Source organism: Macaca mulatta, chromosome 8 (assembly GCF_049350105.2).
Source record: "Macaca mulatta isolate MMU2019108-1 chromosome 8, T2T-MMU8v2.0, whole genome shotgun sequence".
Taxonomy (NCBI): domain Eukaryota; kingdom Metazoa; phylum Chordata; class Mammalia; order Primates; family Cercopithecidae; genus Macaca; species Macaca mulatta.
Window position 1 is genome coordinate 3,866,413 of NC_133413.1, and position 13,012 is coordinate 3,879,424.

Consider the following 13,012-nt stretch of genomic DNA (forward strand, 5'->3'; position numbering starts at 1 on the left):
TAAGTTCTAGGGTACATGTGCACAGTGTGCAAGTTTGTTACATACATATACATGTGCCATGTTGGTGTGCTGCATCCGTTAACTCGTCCTTTACATTAGGTATATCTCCTAATGCTATCCCTCCCCTCTCCTCCTACACCACAACATGCCCCAGTGTGTGATATTCCCCACGCTGTGTCCAAGTGTTCTCATTGTTCAATTCCCACCTATGGGTGAGAACATGTGGTGTTTGGTTTTCCGTCCTTGTGATAGTTTGCTTAGAATGATAGTTTGCTCAGTTTCCAGCTTCATCCGTGTCCTTACAAAGGACATGAACTCATCCTTTTTTATGGCTGCATAATTCCATGGTGTATATGTGTCACATTTTCTTAATCTAGTCTATCATTGATGGACATTTGGGTTGGTTCCAAGTCTTTGCTATTGTGAATAGTGTCACAATAAACACATGTGTGCATGTGTCTTTATAGCAGCATGATTTATAATCCTTTGGGTATATGCCCAGTAATGGGATGGCTGGGTCAAATGGTATTTCTAGTTCTAGATCCTTGAGGAATCACTGCACTGTCTTCCACAATGGATGAACTAGTTTACAGTCCCACCAACAGTTTAACAAGTCTTAAAGGAGACCACCTATTCATATCCTTAGAAAAGGGCCTAGAATACAGTAGTCACTTAAGAAGGAGTAGTAGTAATTGTAATAGTGATAGCAACAGTGCTACTAGTAGTATACTATTACCAGGGTGGACTTCAAGGACTTTGTAAATATACTGAAAATATATGCAAAGTCTGAATTGTATGTGGGTATATATTCTTTGAAAAGTGCAAGATGATTTAAAATAAATTACACAAAATTAGAAACTAGAACCGTTTCTCTAATTATGAAGCTTCGGTAACTATCATTCATTATAATCAATCACCAAGAAAATTGATCAAATTGATTAATTTATTGAGCTGGGAAGAATTAACTGGAGAGACCATAGTTTTTATCAGAATCATAGTGATATATTTTAAATTCTATTTTTTCTTTTTTTTGTGTGTGACAAAGTCTCGCTCTGTCTCCCAGGCTGCCAGGCTGGAGGGCAGTGGCATGATCTCAGCTAACTGCAACCTCAACCTCCTGGGTTCAAGAGATTCTCCTGCCTCAGCCTCCCAAGTAGCTGGGACTATGGGGACACAGATGCCTGCCACCATGCCCAGCTAATTTTTGCATTTTTAGTAGAAATGGGGTTTCACCACATGGGCCAGGCTGGTCTTGAACTCCTGACCTCAAGTGATCCTCCCACCTTGACCTCTCAAAGTGCTGGGATTACAGGCATGAGCCACTGCACCCAACCTACATTCAAATTCTATACAAGTTTATTATAATTGAGTCAGGCATAACCAAAATGTTACAAACATCTTATTAGTCTTTTCTCAGTGATTTACAAGTGCTATGTGAAAATATATTGAAAAACGCAAGTTTTTTGATATTGCCACAACAGTAACAATGAAGTTTAAAATGTGAAGAAAAATTGCTAATTTAAAAGTAATCCTTAGCTTTATTTCTCTCAAGTATTTTTTAGGTTGAAGCAATTATTCTAAATTTATGTGAACACTCAAATATTTAACCCAATGATAAAAATAATATTTTTCTCCAGCCTAAATACTCTTAGAATTTCTGGCAAAACTATCATTTCTGAAAAGTTCTTAAAAGCGTTAGCCTCATAAATTCATAACTCAACTTGTATCTCACTGCATATTTTAAATAAAATGCATTTAATTTCACCAAAAAACATGCTTCTAGAATTGGTTTTAATAACCTGAACTATCTTTTACAAACTTTATTTCTGCCAAGAATAACTCAGCTTTATTCTTTTTTTGTTTCTTGTTTCCTTATTGTTGTTTTATACAGACAAGGTCTTGTCATATGGCCCAGGCTGGTCCTGAAGTCTTGGGTCAAGTGGTCCTCATGCTCAGCCTCCCAAAGTTCTTGGATTGCAGGTATGAGCCACTGCGCCCAGCCAAAAATTCCAATTTGGTTCACACAACGGAATCAGAAATTTTCTTTGAGCTGACACCATCTACAGTAGCAATTTCCAAATTCTTCATGATGACCTCTTTCTTCATGAAAATGGTATTTGGTTCAATTTGTAATTATCTTAGGCTAGTTTGATTGTTTGCTCACATCTTTTTTTTTTTTTTTTTTTTTTGGCTATGCTATAGGCTCATTTATTGTAAACACTCTCTTTTTGGAATTTTTTTTAGTATAGTGTCTGACAAATTAGACAGTATGTGTGTGTGTGTGTGTGTATATATATATATTATAATTATATGTGTGTATGTTTTGAAAAATAGCCTGCCAAGAAAATATATTGCCACAACAAAAAGAAAGAGAGGAGATAAACATGTATGAGTGGAAATTAGGAGTAAAAAGAAAAGTGAGGACTGAAATAAACATTAATATTAAAGTTCATCTGGTCCTTCGTTAACTGAAGGATGACAGCTGAAGAGTGGAGATTTCCAGAAATTTGTGCAAATTATCATTTTATTTAATATTTTTTAAAAAATGATAGGTAGAGAATATACAAAAAACGTTGAGTTTGAATACTCTATGATGCAATTTGAGAGGAGAAATCCCAAATAATATAAACCAAGAGGATGCGAGACCATTTTCCCTAAGGAGTGGTAAAAAAAAAAAAAAGGTCCAGTCTTTGTAGTTGCATCTCCATGCACCCCTGCGTTCATACAAAAACAGTGCCAACAGCCCCCACGGAATGGTGGGCCCTGATTTGCTGTGGTCAATAAGGCTATCACAAAGAATGTCCTTTATCTTGGCCCAATAAAATAATGTGGCAAAAATCCGATAACAGAACTGTGACTCTTGTGAGAGGATACTGAATTCAAATAAAAACAGAACATTTTACAACCCCTAAACACCTACCCCAGTCTACCGATTCACATGTCTGTAAGTAGTTTCTAGTCACTCATTATCAGAAGCCTGAACACCATGTCTTCCTGCACTCCCTGTCACACACACTCCCACAAAGGTGTCTACACTCAGCCTCCTGTAACTCACTCCATTTTCTCCTCTTCTGTGCATCCTCAACCTCTACCTTACTTCAGAGTCAAGTGCTTAGTTTTGGTGCAAAATTTCACTTGCACACCCTTAAAAGAATATTTTAAAAAAATTAATCTCTTACATCCTTCATTAAAAATCTAAAATTTTCCTCATAAGTTTAAGTCACTGGCATTACCAGTATATGACATGCAAATTAGGTAAAAGTGCCCTTAAATAAAATACCACTTTTACTCAAGTCCAAGAGAGTAATACCACAGCAAGTTGATACTTCTGAATATTCATTTAAAAGAAACTCAACAAATTTATTTTATTCCTTGTTCTCTTTCAACTATTACTTCTAGGCCACAATTTCTACAAAAAAACCATATCTTAAGATATTTTATTTTGAAAGTTCTTTATGAATAATCTATAACACTTACTGTAGCAAACTTTGATTTTTAAATTTCCTGTGACCACACGGTTTCACAGGTGAAAACATTCTCTTTTAGTTGTGAATTTCCTATTAATATACCATTGATTGAATAAACAATATGATAAAATTGTTGATAATCTATGTTCAACACAAAAGTAATGTTTTATTGGTAAGATACCAATTGATGCTATAGATAAGGCATTTTTGTTGTTCATGCATTACTGATTGTTAGAAAGAGACAAGCTTTAGTATCAATTGTATTGCTATTGTGGACTTCAGACCTCAAGAAAAGTCATGTGTTAAAATAAATTTGGCTCACTGAGAAGGATGGTTAACACAGGAACAGAAAACCAAACACCACATGTTCTCATTTATAAGTGGGAGTTGAACAATGAGAACACATGGACACAGGGAGGGGAACATCACACAACAGGGCCTGTTGGGGGCTGGGGGACAAGGGGAGGGAGAACATTAGGACAAATACTTAATCCACGCAGGGATTTAAAACCTAGATGATGGGTTGATAGGTGCAGCAAACCACCATGGCACATGTATACCTACGTAACAACCTGCACGTTCTGCACATGTATCCCAGAACTTAAAATAAAATAAAAATAAATAAATAAATACATTTGGCTTAGAGTTGCCTTTGTACTTTGAATTCCTACACAGTGAACTGCAGCCTCACTCAGTACATAACAAACTGCAACTCTACTCAAGAGGATGTCCTTGTAACAAGTCGCTGAGTCTCAGCTAATCACAGCAGCCTTGCTTCAGCCCATCACAGGCCCCAGACTAGTCAGACCATGCCCCAGTCGGGCAGGTGCCCAGCGGTGGCTCCTCCAGCTGCCTCCCCATGTCCCTTCCTTTTTCTATCAGTGCCGCTGCCCACATTGCTGAGTGGATCTCTCCAGACCTTTCCTGGATTTGAAGGCTATCTGATTGATACATCTATTTACTCAAATAAACTCTGCTAAATTTCATGGGCCAAAAGTTTTCTCTTAACAGGTGGAAGAAAAATAGTTGGAATGAAGAAAAAGATTTGATGTGGTTTCTGGCTGATGAAATTGCCCATGGTTTTTTTGTCCTTTTTTTAACTGTTTTCCATAGTTTCCAGGTTTTCTACATATCACTAACGGTTAGAGAAAAAGCCAACCAAGAGATCAAAGGGACTTAGGAGTAGTGGCCTGATAAGCACAGACATCATTTTACAGTTAGGCTGAAAAACTAAAAGCTGAGAGGACTTTATTTGTTTACAAGAAAAACTGGAAATACTTACACTAAGTCCTAATGAAAAAAATCCTCTGTCTTGAGGTACAAATATATATGTATACAAACACATTTTATATATAAAAACACATAAATATATGTACATACATAATTTATATGCATATATAAATTTTAATATATACATACCACACATAAATGCAAAAGGTTATAAAAATCAATGCATAATAGTTTAACAAGGGGTTATTTAGGAAAACTAGGATGCTTCTGTTATATTCTTAGTTATTTCTTCCCACAGTATCATACTTAGGAAAAAGTGAAAAGTGAGCAAAAATATAGTCTATAGGGAAATTCTCATTTCATGACATTAAACATTATAGATTAAGGGAATAAGATAAAACTGAGACATATGGAGGATGGTAGAATACATGAAGCTGAAGTTAAGAACTGGAGCAAAAATATGAGTGGAACATCACAGAAGAAAGAAGGCAAAGCGTGAGCCAGGGGCACTGGGGAGAAAGGGAAGGAGGGCCTCGGAAATGGCTTTCCACGAGCTCCCATTTCTGCCCGGGGACGGCCCTAACACTGAAAGGTGGCTGCAGTGAATACGTACACCTCCCCTAAGACTTAAGACAAAGTGGAGTTACAGTCAGGAGGCAACGCGAAACAGCCTGAGTACCTCTGTGCTGACTTTTTTAAAGAAAACACTTCGTTCTTCCTAACAAAAATATCTTAGCTTGATCTCTCCTGGGCTGTTCCCTGTACCTGCCAGCACTCCCCAGTCACCCACCGCCATAGGCAGACACTGTAGAGCGCGGCTGCTCCCACGGACACACACCTGTTTAAAGAGCTCTTTTCACATTGTGTATGTAATCCTGTAAGTAATTTTACTCTACGTGGATCCTCACTCACAACACTGAGACAGGAGAGGAGGGTGTCACTAGTTTTTGTATTTATTTGCGAGTTACAGAGGAGCAGCGAAGCCCCAAGCTCACCCCAACCAAGCCAGAATTTCCATCTACGGGCCTCACGTCATGTTGTGTTTCTGACTTGTCACTTTCTCTGAACACTAGAAACAATACAGGAAAATCTGATTTACTCTACAAATGACTAAAATAGATAAGGTGCTGGAAGCCATTTCTTGGCCTTTCCTTCCCTTCCTCCCTCCCTCCCTCCCTTCCTTCCGCCCCCCCTTCCTTTCCTTCCTTCCTTCCTCCCCTTTCCCTTCCCTTCCTTCCTTCCTCCCCCTTCCCTTTCCTTCCCTCCCTTCCTTCCGTCCCTTTCTTCCTTTCCTCCTTCTTTCCCATTCCTTCCTTTCCTCCTTCCTTCTTTCATTTCTTCTTTCCCATCCTCCCTCCTTCGTTCCTTCCTTCCTTCTTTCCTTTTTCCTTCTTTTCCTCCTTATTTTCTTCCTCATACATTATGACAACAAACTTCCACCACCTGTACTAACCTGAGGAGGCCTTTTCCATTTCCTGAGATTATAAGCCCTAAATGACCTAGAGTGCATTTTAGAACCTTTAAGAAATGTGGATTCAGAAAGGCATTTCAAATGCCTAAGGTCTTTCAAAATATTTTCCTGTCTATAGCAACATGAGTTATAGCATGGCCTTAAAACACAGAGGTTAGAGTTCATTTATGGAGATTGCCTTTAAATTTAAGGTCGGTTAGCACTGATATATGCTTTGCCAAATATTAGCATTCATATTAGATGTGCAGTCTACAATATCAAATCAAACATGTATTCCTCTTCTAAAAATAAATCTGGGTTTAATAAACATAGCCATAGCATGGAATTCTCTTGAAAGACGGGTAGTTTCCAAGCAGGTTTCATTGAGAATCCAGAAAGTGAGTCCAACCTCAGAAATGTCCTTAGACCACTGAGGGGTGAAAAGGAGTCTCCTATGGACTGGTCCAGAAGGCTCTCCTCTCTCTTACCTCTACTTCTCCTCCTATTTCAGAGTGAGAAGTCAGGCTCTAGAATTTGGGGAAGATAGAAAGACTGAAATAAGAACAGAACATTCAAATTTTATGTTCTGTTTATTTCCTCATTTCTAATATCTCCACCAAAATGTTAATGCAGCCAAATACTCCCATCAAAAATATTAACTTCACCTGGCTACTATTAACTAATATATGGCTTGGAGAAGCTTTAGTTTCTCAAATGGATTTTCACTCTTATTGCGTGAAAGGGAAAATCAAGGTGTAGATAGCATACACACATTGAAATATATATATGATATATAATATATGTAATTATAGTTTTATTATATAATTATATAAATATATAATATATATTTATTTATATAATATATATTATATAAATATATAATATATATTTATTTATATAAATATATATTATATAAAAATATAATATATATTTATTTATATAAATATATATTATATAAAAATATATAAATATATAATATATATTTATTTATATAAATATAAATTATATAAATATATATTTATTTATATAAATATAAATTATATAAATATATAATATATTTATTTATATAAATATAAATTATATAAATATACAATATATATTTATATAAATATAAATTATATAAATATACAATATATATTTATTTATATAAATATAAATTATGTAAATATATAATATATATTATTATTATATTATTTATATATTATATATATACATAAAATAATTACAAATTGGGCTGGGCACGGTGGCTCATGCCTGTAATCCCAGCACTTTGGGAGGCCAAGGCGGGTGGATCATGAGGTCAGGAGTTCGAGACCAGCCTGGCCAACATGATGAAACACCGTCTCTACTAAAAATACAAAAATTACCCTGGCTTGGTGGCGGGAGTCTGTAGTCCCAGCTACTCGGGAGGCTGAGGCAAAAGAATTGCTTGAACCCAGGAGACAGAGGTTAGAGCGAGCTGAGATTGTGCCACTGCACTCCAGCGTGGGTGGCAGAGTGAGACTCCAGCTCAAAATAATAATAATAATAATAATAATAATAATAATGATAGTAACATTATAAATTAATAGATGATTTGAATGTTTTGTGGAAAATAATTGGTTAGAATATTTCTGAGTAATATTTTCATATAAAACATTTAAAGGAAATGTTTTGCAGCATCACGAACATTTTAAAATGTGTTGAATGTTTCTACAGAAGTTTGAGTGTCATATTTTTCCTTCCCTTTCTCTGCCTAAAATTGCGAAACATTTTTCTTCATATCAGTAAATAAATTATGAATATTTCTGTACAAGAAATAAATAATAATTTCCTTAACCAAGATGAAAATGGTTGAGCAGAACTTAAAAGCATTAGAGAGCTCCTGACAATTTTGAACTACATGAAATTGATGTCATTCAACATTTTTGGACTTAATAAAAAGGAAATTTTACAGGGTTAAAGCAAATAATTTAAAACATTCTCAAATGAATATTACTTTAACAGTTAAATATATATGTACTATAGAGCAAAAATATATCCCTTAAAATGTATTTTTCTTGTTTTCAGCATTATATTAATATAGAACAAGCAAATGCTTCTATTTTACATGTATTACTTGTTCTCTGATTCCAAACATAAAGAATCCTAGGTAATATCATAAACATGCTTGAAAAGGTGCTAACATGAATATACACACCTTGAAAAGCTTTTTCTAGCAACATTTAAATTTTTTCTAGGCATAATATTATACACAGCATCAGGTTATTTCTTTTTCTTTTGAAATGTCAATGTAAGTGTTGGCTATGTAGAAATATTATTTTTGGTTGTTACATGCTTGTGCCATTTCAAAGAAAATAGCACCATATCTTTCTGTAGAGATATGTATTTTAAAAACTCATATATTGATAGAAATGTGTACTAATATTCCCATCTTTACTCAAGCATATGTTTAGAACTGTTATATGAAAGATGAGGATGTCAATCTACTGATATTTTATAAACCGATAAACTCGATAGTTCAACATAGCACAGTGTTTTTGCCAGCCTGTGACAGTCTCCTTCTGGCAGCCATCAAATGGTGGTAAACTCCATCTAGCCGACAGCCTGTGGGTATAAAGGGCTTTAAAGCAGTATAGTACAATCACGCAAATGTTACGTTCATTTCTAAAATGTCTTTTGACATCACGAACTTCTTGGTTTCAGAATATGTTAGTGATTATTGTCCACCCTTCATCTCTGTGAAACATCAGCTCTGGAAGGCACACAGGCCTTAACAACTTTGTGCACACTCCCATGCCACTGGGAATCCAAGCCTCCCTCATCATCATGCAATGGTTTCCAGCATCTGCCAACCCCGTTCCCAGGCCACCCAGGCAGGAGGGTGATGGGGACAATTCTCCACAAGTCTCTTGTGCATCTCGTTAGCTAACGTACCAAACTGACCTTTCGGCCTGAACTCTTTCTTCCAAGCATATAGCAAACAACCTTGGGAGAGAGAGGCGGATATGTACCTCCTATCTAGCATGGAGACATTTCCTTTTGTCACCTGAATAGGAATTTTCTAAGTGTATTTATCATCTGCACACAATGATGATGCATTTAGATTAGGTGGGGATGGGACCTCTCTTTGGCTTTGTATACCCGCTTATGGGAATCCCCTGTCAAAGCATAGCTGAGAGCAGGACAGACACTTTATGCTAGTTCCACGTGGGTAACCTTGTGGATGGGCATAAAAGGACCATCTTCAGTGCCGACTCCATCATGGACCAACCGAGCAACCTTGGGAAAGGTACTCAAGCTCCCATCTATACTCTGCGCATGACAGCAGCACTTCATAGGTTTGTTATAAGAGCGCAAAGATTTAACTGATGTGAAATGATTAAAACAGTGCCTAGTACTCATAGACATAACCTCAGTTTCTCTACATTGGGTTATTTATAGGTCATATAAACCCAGTGTTAGATATAACCTAGTGCTAGATATGACTTAGTACTGTGGGTTTATATGTACTACATGTACTGTATAGTACAGAGATGCAAGAGTCTCTGTGCTAGATAGGAGGTACATATCCGCCTCTCTCTCCCAAGGCTGTTTGCTACATACTTAGAAGAAATAATTCAGGCCGAAAGGTCAGTTTGGTACATTAGCTAACGAGATGTACAAGAGACCTGTGGAGAATTGTCCCCATCACCCTCCTGCCTGGGTGGCCTGGGAACACAGTTAGCAGGTGCTGGAAACCATATAGTACATGTAGTACTGTAGGTTTATATGTACTATATGTACTATATATAGTATTTGTACTAGCAACATTTAAATGTACATATACATAGATGTATATATAGTACATTTATATGTGTATATATAGTACATATAAACCTACAGTACTAGGTCACTATAGTGATATATATATAGTATATATAGTGATATATATAGTGATATATATAGATTATATAGTACCACAGGTCACTATAGTGATAGGTTTAAATGACCTATAAATACTAGATATGACTAGATGTATCTAGCAATATAAACCTATCACCATCTATGAGTATCAAGCTAGTATGGCTCTGGTTTGCTTTCCCTTTTTTATAATGTATATAGACTGCATTTAATCATGTAAAGTCCTCATGGTGCCCAGCATAGAGTAGGCCCACAAAAATAAATTGTTAATGACTGCTTTGCTTCACTGACTAGTAGTAGTTTTAGCTAAAGAAACAATACCCACATATTGGGATTACAACTTAGGGTTGTTCTTTTTTTTCATGCAAAAATCACACATTTATTAAACATATTATTAACTTAAAAACAACATACCAGTTTCTTTTACAGTGCTCTTCATACAACACCTTGGACAAAACCATCAGCCCAAAGTGAATTCAAAAAACAGATTACAAGGCAAACAGTGACAATAGGTATGGGCAGGCACTAGCAAAAAAAATGCAATTTGTTCTTTAATTAAATAATGTCATTCTCAAGTGATATAGACCAATCATCTTGACAGAATTCCTTTTTTTGTATAAATATTCATAAATAAAATGTCTCTACATATTGGAAAGAGCTGCAAGCACTCTACAACAGCTTCATGTCACTCTACAGCAGCTTAATGTCTACCTTAGGGGAAAAAAAGCACTAAAATCCTCTTCCATTGAAAGCTGTTTATTTCTCTGATGTACCACAACTAAAAATGAGTTATGATAGCAGCTTGATGGTGATTGTGTTATATTCCTTTAATCGAAAAGGAAACATTTATAATATTCTAAGTATCTTTAGCCCAAATACTATGTCATATTGGGCATTTTTTAATAATCAGACTGTATTGTCCTTCATCTGTGAAGCTGACACTACTGATTTGTCAATGCCAAATGTTAGGCTAAAACATTCAATTTTTATTATTATAACATAATAATAATAAAGGATTAATTGTATTATTATAATTATGAAATATTAATTTTTATTATTTATAATATTATTTTCTTGTTGCATCAAAAGATGATTGCATTCTAACTTTTGTGACCTACCAAATTTAAGATGTATATACATTGTTCTTTACATTGTTCTAGAAAAGAGATTTTAATCCTGTAGTGACTTTGCTCACTTACACCAGAGAAAAACGACGTAGTTTTTCATTAGAAGGTTAGCTTAATGGCTTTGTTTCCTCCTAAATACATAGTACATGATACGCATCTATTCATCATTTTGTCAAACTATTAAACCCAGTCCATTAATACCAACAGCCCTCACTTGTTTTATCATGTCACTAGCATGAATCATGTCTTCAATGATCCAAATCCAGTCTCAGTAAATAACTGAAATGAAAAAAAAAAAGGTGGGGTGACTCAAACATCTGCCTTGGAGATTTGTACCATTGCAAGAAGAATGCAAATGGAAACATAATTCTTTATTATAACCTTTGTCTTACTAAACCTGAGGGTGAAACAAACTAATTTTATTTACCATTTGCATTTACTATTTATCAAAGTTAAAGTATTTATCTCTTGAGATTCAGTGCACTAATGTACATATTATTGCAATTGTTAAAGAAACTTAAAAATTGTTTCACCCCAACATAGGATACAAAAGAATGAGGCCTGGGGAAATATATACTTCGACATGGTAACCAAATTTTTCTGACTAAGAGGTAAAGTTTTATGCTTACTCTGCCCGATTTCTTACATTCAAATTAAGTGAAGAAAAACACTCCCCAAATAAAAATTAAATTGGTTTTTCAGCCCTTGGATACTAAGGCATTTTAACAAAATATTCACATCTCTTTTTTATAAACTTTAATGAACAACGGGAGAAAAATGCTTACTTGAAAGTTTCAGATGATGCTTAGAAAATGTTAATATGGATTTTCCATTTTATTATAAATGTTACATTTATTTCCTCATGTTACTGAACACATTGTAGTTGATATCAAAAGAGTATTCACAATGCAAATTGACTTTTTGCTGTTTATCAACCATTTAATGGAACCTACGATGACTTCTTTACAATGAGAAGTAATTTTGTTAATTTTTGTCATTATAACTTTAAAGCAATTGTACATCTAGATATGCATTTTAAAACAAAACAAAATGTGGGTATAATTGAAGCTAGCTTCAGCCCTGTCATATGTTTTATACAGGCACAAAACAGCTCTATTAATTGATACAGCGTTTACCTGTGAACTGCAAGAGACACCTCATTCCTGATTTTTCCAGAAGATTTTAGAGAAAGGCCTTGTCCTTAAAGCCACCGGTCTATTACCTATCCTCAAGTGAATACGGTGACCCATCACCCACTTAATACTTGTCAGAATAAACCACATGCAGCGCTAAAGTGGCACCTGTTTCCTGCTTGCGTTCTCAGTTTTATAATGCATCAGACTTAAAAATTATGAGAGCTAATATGTTCCTAGAAGCAATACATCCTAGAAATTAGGAAGAAAGGTTCTCTTCTCAGATTTTCTGGACCCAAATCTGGACTTGGATGCTTACTGTATTTATGATCTTCACCAAATTACCCAACTCATGCCTTCTTCTGGTTCTCCTCTATAAGATACGGTGATAATGAAATTATATACCTCACAATAATTAAGTAAATTAACTTGTGTAAAGCTATTGGAACCAAGAGTGGAAGACAGTAATGGGTACAGGATTAGTTTTAAGCTAGTAATTACCAAGATGGTGTGTAGCCTCACATATGCACACAGGGACTCACACAGGACGTGGCTGGGGCTCCAAGTCTACCTTTTCATCATAGCTGACTTTTTCTTTTACTTTTGGAGAAGGGAGCTCAAAATAAAGAGAGAGTTTATGAAGTTTCTTCTAACCGCCATGGAACTCTCAGGAGGTTTTCTGCAGAGGGGTGTCCTGTTTTGATTGCTGTGCTCACAAGGTCA

General features: G+C 35.4%; 1 protein-coding gene across 1 annotated transcript in view; it reads right to left on the reverse strand.

The window, feature by feature from the left end:
- Window positions 1-13,012, reverse strand: part of CSMD1 (CUB and Sushi multiple domains 1) — a 2,034,615-nt gene that overhangs the window by 87,806 nt on the left and 1,933,797 nt on the right. The gene's annotated exons all lie outside the window — the stretch shown is intronic.